Source organism: Lolium rigidum, chromosome 2 (genome assembly GCF_022539505.1).
Source record: "Lolium rigidum isolate FL_2022 chromosome 2, APGP_CSIRO_Lrig_0.1, whole genome shotgun sequence".
Lineage (NCBI taxonomy): Eukaryota > Viridiplantae > Streptophyta > Magnoliopsida > Poales > Poaceae > Lolium > Lolium rigidum.
The window spans coordinates 19,809,154-19,815,153 of record NC_061509.1 but is presented as its reverse complement, the minus strand read 5'-3'; positions in this window follow the sequence as shown (position 1 = coordinate 19,815,153).

Here is a 6,000-nt window from a genome sequence, read left to right as displayed (position 1 = left end):
GTGTGGGCCCCTCGTGCCGCCTCTTGACCTGCCCTTCCGCCTACAAATAGCCTCCGTCGCGAAACCCCCGCATCGAGAGCCACGATACGGAAAACCTTCCGGAGACGCCGCCGCCGCGAATCCCATCTCGGGGGATTCGGGAGATCGCCTCCGCACCCTCGCCGGAGAGGGGATTCATCTCCCGGAGGACTCTACACCGCCATGGTCGCCTCCGGAGTGATGAGTGAGTAGTTCACCCCTGGACTATGGGTCCATAGCAGTAGCTAGATGGTCGTCTTCTCCTTATGTGCTTCATTGTTGGATCTTGTGAGCTGCCTAACATGATCAAGATCATCTATCCGTAATACTATATGTTGTGTTTGTCGGGATCCGATGGATAGAGAATACTATGTTATGGTGATTATCAATCTATTGTTTATGTGTTGTTCATGATCTTGCATGCTCTCCGTTATTAGTAGAGGCTCGGCCAAGTTTTTGCTCTTAACTCCAAGAGGGAGTATTTATGCTCGATAGTGGGTTCATGCCTTCATTGACACCGGGACGGTGACGTAAAGTTCTAAGGTTGTGATGTGCTTGTTGCCACTAGGGATAAAACATTTATTCTATGTCTAAGGATGTAGTTGTCGATTACATTACGCACCATACTTAATGCAATTGTCTCGTTGCTTTGCAACTTAATACCGAATGGGGTTCGGATGATAACTCGAAGGTGGACTTTTTAGGCATAGATGCGAGTTGGATGGCGGTCTATGTACTTTGTCATAATGCCCAATTAAATCTCACTATATTTATCATATCATGTACATGCATTGTTATGCCCTTCTCTATTTGTCAATTGCCCGACTGTAATTTGTTCACCCAACATGCTTTAATCTTATGGGAGAGACACCTCTAGTGAACTGTGGACCCCGGTCCTATTCTTTACATCGCATACAATCTATCGCAATACTTGTTTTATTGTTTTCTTGCAAACAATCATCTTCCACACAATACGGTTAATCCTTTGTTACAGACAAGCCGGTGAGATTGACAACCTCACTCGTTTCGTTGGGGCAAAGTACTTTGGTTGTGTTGTGCAGGTTCCACGTTGGCGCCGGAATCCCTGGTGTTGCGCCGCATCACATTTCGTCACCATCAACCTTCAACGTGCTTCTTGATTCCTACTGGTCCGATTAAACCTTGGTTTCTTATCGAGGGAAACTTGCCACCGTGCGCATCATACCTTCCTCTTGGGGTTCCCAACGGACGTGTACATCTACGCGCATCAAGCAAATTTCCGGCGCCGTTGCCGGGAAGATCAAGACACGCCGCAAGGGGAGTCTCCACTTCTCAATCTCTTTACTTTGTTTTTGTCTTGCTTTATTTTATTTACTACTTTGTTTGCTGCACCTAAACAAAACACAAAAAAATTAGTTGCTAGTTTTACTTTATTTACTGTCTTGTTCTCTATATCAAAAACACAAAAAAATTAGTTACTTGCATTTAGTTTACTTTTGTTATCATGTCTAGTTCTGTACTTGTTACTTCTTCACCTAAGGAATTAGTTTTTACTTTTAAACAAGGGGATGAGGAAAGTTTTAAAGATGCTTGGTCTAGGATTTTTACTTCTTATCGTAAAACTGAACCTCAAATGACTCTAAGTTTGCTCCTTAGTAATTTTTATTTTGGTCTTATGATTCGCTATAGATATGCCTTGGATGCTCTAGTGGGAGGAGATTTCCTTCATTATGGGGATCAAGCTTTTAATGCCATAAAAAAGTTGGTTGCATCACATGATTCAGCTAATAACTTTGATTCAGCCCTTATTAGCATTTATAATAGATTAAACACTCTTGAAACAAGTGCATCTCGCCTAAATGAAAATTATGGATATATTCAGTAACTCGTCTTGATCAAGTTTTAGTGAACTCCGAACATTCATTGTGGAATCCTACTATTAAAATTGTCATAGGTAATCAAACTCTTCATGCTAATTGTGATATTATGACTGAATTTTGCCTAATGCCCGAGAGTATTCATAAATCATTGAAACTTTGGGAATTCTCCGAAGGGGAGAAGGAATAACTCTTATTGATAACTCGTTATAATTCCCAAAGGGATAGCTGCGGGTGTGCATACAACCATTCTTGGGATAACAATATCCATTGATTACCTTGTCATTGAATGCGCAGAACAGGACAAATCACACTCGGAAGATCCCTGCTGAAACTATTGGGAGCAGTCATAGACGTGAGAGAAGGCACCTTAAAATTCACCTCTACACCCGGGGGTAGCCATATATTCCCTAAGCCAAAGAGTAAGAAAGTGGACAATAAAGGTAAGGGTAAAGCCCAAGGTAATGACAATGCTTCTACTCTTGATAATACTTGATTTGCACTTTCTGCGCCTAGCTGAAAGGCGTTAAAGAAAAGCGCTTATGGGAGACAACCCATGTTTTTACTACAGTACTTTGTTTTATATTTGAGTCTTGGAAGTTGTTTACTACTGTAACAACCTCTCCTTATCATGTTTTTGTGCCAAGTAAAGTTTCTATGTCAAAGTTGATGTTATATTTGGGATCGCTGCGCAGAAACAGCATTGCTGTCTGTCACGAATGTGGGCACAAGTCTCTGTAGAAAATTCGAAAAAATCTGCCAATTTACGAGCGTGATCCTCAGATATGTACGCAACTTTCATTAGTTTTGAGTTTTACCATTTGAGCAAGTCTGGTGCCATTTTAAAATTCGTCTTTACGGACTGTTCTGTTTTTGACAGATTCTGCCTTTTATTTCGCATTGCCATATTTGCTATGTTGGATGAATTTCTTTGATCCATTAATGTCCAGTAGCTTTGTGCAATGTCCAGAAGTGTAAAGAATGATTGTGTAACCTCTGAATGTGTGAATTATTAATTGTGCACTAACCCTCTAATGAGTTTGCTTGAAGTTTGGTGTGAAGGAAGTTTTCAAGGGTCAAGAGAGGAGTATGATATACTATGATCAAGAGGAGTGAAAGCTCTAAGCTTGGGGATGCCCCCATGGTTCATCCCTGCATATTTTAAGAAGACTCAAGCATCTAAGCTTGGGGATGCCCAAGGCATCCCCTTCTTCATCGACAACATCATCGAGTTCCTCCCCGAAACTATATTTTTATTCGAGTCACATCTTGTGTTCTTTACTTGGAGCGTCGGTTTGTTTTTGTTTTTGTTTTTGTTTCAATAAAATGGATCCTAGCATTCACTTTGTGGGAGAGAGACACGCTCCGCTGTTGCATATGGACAAATATGTCCTTAGGCTTTACTCATAATGTTCAAGGCGAAGTTTCTTCTTCGTTAAATTGTTATATGGTTGGAATTGGAAAATGCTACATGTAGTAATTCTAAAATGTCTTGGATAATGTGATACTTGGCAATTGTTGTGCTCATGTTTAAGCTCTTGCATCATATACTTTGCACCCATTAATGAAGAAATACATAGAGCTTGCTAAAATTTGATTTGCATATTTGGTCTCTCTAAGGTCTAGATAATTCTAGTATTGAGTTTTGAACAACAAGGAAGACGGTGTAGAGTCTTATAATGTTTACAATATGTCTTTTATGTGAGTTTTTCTGCACCGTTTCATCCTTGAGTTTGCTTCAAATAACCTTGCTAGCCTAAACCTTGTATCGAGAGGGAATACTTCTCATGCATCCAAAATCCTTGAGCCAACCACTATGCCATTTGTGTCCACCATACCTACCTACTACATGGTATTTCTCCGCCATTCCAAAGTAAATTGCTTGAGTGCTACCTTTAAAATTCCATCATTCACCTTTGCAATGTATAGCTCATGGGATAAAATAGCCTTAAAAACTATCGTAGTATTGAATATGTACTTATGCACTTTATCTCTTATTAAGTTGCTTGTTGTGCGATAACCATGCTTCTGGGGACGCCATCAATTACTCTTTATTGAATATCATGTGAGTTGCTATGCATGTCCGTCTTGTCTGAAGTAAGAGGGATCTACCACCTTAATGGTTGGAGCATGCATATTGTTAGAGAAGAACATTGGGCCGCTAACTAAAGCCATGAATCATGGTTGAAGTTTCAGTCTTGGACATATATCCTCAATCTCATATGAGAATAATAATTGTTGCTACATGCTTATGCATTAAAGAGGAGTCCATTATCTGTTGTCCATGTTGTCCCGGTATGGATGTCTAAGTTGAGAATAATCAAAAGCGAGAAATCCAAAATGCGAGCTTTCTCCTTAGACCTTTGTACATGCGGCATGGAGGTACCCCTTTGTGACACTTGGTTGAAACATGGCATTGCAAAGATCCGGTAGTCCAAGCTAAGTAGGACAAGGTGCGGGCACTATTAGTACACTATGCATGAGGCTTGCAACTTGTAAGATATAATTTACATAACTCATATGCTTTATTACTACCGTTGACAAAATTGTTTCATGTTTTCAAAATAAAAGCTCTAGCACAAATACAAGCAATCGATGCTTTCCTCTTTGAAGGACCATTCTTTTACTTTTATTGTTGAGTCAGTTTACCTATCTCTCTCCACCTTAAGAAGCAAACACTTGTGTGAACTGTGCATTGATTCCTACATACTTGCATATTGCACTTGTTATATTACTTTATGTTGACAATATCCATGAGATATACATGTTATAAGTTGAAAGCAACCGCTGAAACTTAATCTTCCTTTGTGTTGCTTCAACACCTTTACTTTGATTTATTGCTTTATGAGTTAACTCTTATGCAAGACTTATTGATGCTTGTCTTGAAGTACTATTCATGAAAAGTCTTTGCTTTATGATTCAGCTTGTTTACTCATGTCATTACCATTGTTTTGATCGCTGCATTCATTACATATGTTTACAAATAGTATGATCAAGATTATGATGGCATGTCACTTCGAAATTATCTTTGTTATCGTTTTACCTCCTCGGGACGAGCAGTAACTAAGCTTAGGGATGCCGATACGTCTCCAACGTATCGATAATTTCTTATGTTCCATGCTACATTATTGATGATATCTACATGTTTTATGCACATTATATGTCGTATTTACGCATTTTCCGGAACTAACCTATTAACAAGATGCCGAAGAGCCGCTTGTCGTTTTCTGCTGTTTTTGGTTTCAGTAAATCCTAGTAACGAAATATTCTCGGAATTGGACGAAATCAACGCCCGGGGTCCTATTTTTGCACGAAGCTTCCGTAAGACCGAAGGAGAGTCGAAGTGGGGCCACGAGGTGGCGACACCACGAGGCGGCGCGGCCCAGGCCCCGGCCGCGCCGACCTATGGTGTGGGCCCCTCGTGCCGCCTCTTGACCTGCCCTTCCGCCTACAAATAGCCTCCGTCGCGAAACCCCAGCATCGAGAGCCACGATACGGAAAACCTTCCGCAGACGCGCCGCCGCGAATCCCATCTCTGGGGATTCGGGAGATCGCCTCCGCACCCCGCCGGAGAGGGGATTCATCTCCCGGAGGACTCTACACCGCCATGGTCGCCTCCGGAGTGATGAGTGAGTAGTTCACCCCCGGACTATGGGTCCATAGCAGTAGCTAGATGGTCGTCTTCTCCTTATGTGCTTCATTGTTGGATCTTGTGAGCTGCCTAACATGATCAAGATCATCTATCTGTAATACTATATGTTGTGTTTGTCGGGATCCGATGGGTAGAGAATACTATGTTATGGTGATTATCAATCTATTGTTTATGTGTTGTTTATGATCTTGCATGCTCTCCGTTATTAGTAGAGGCTCTGGCCAAGTTTTTGCTCTTAACTCCAAGAGGGAGTATTTATGCTCGATAGTGGGTTCATGCCTTCATTGACACCGGGACAGGTGACGTAAAGTTCTAAGGTTGTGATGTGCTGTTGCCACTAGGGATAAAACATTGATTCTATGTCTAAGGATGTAGTTGTCGATTACATTACGCACCATACTTAATGCAATTGTCTCGTTGCTTTGCAACTTAATACCGAATGGGGTTCGGATGATAACCTCGAAGGTGGACTTT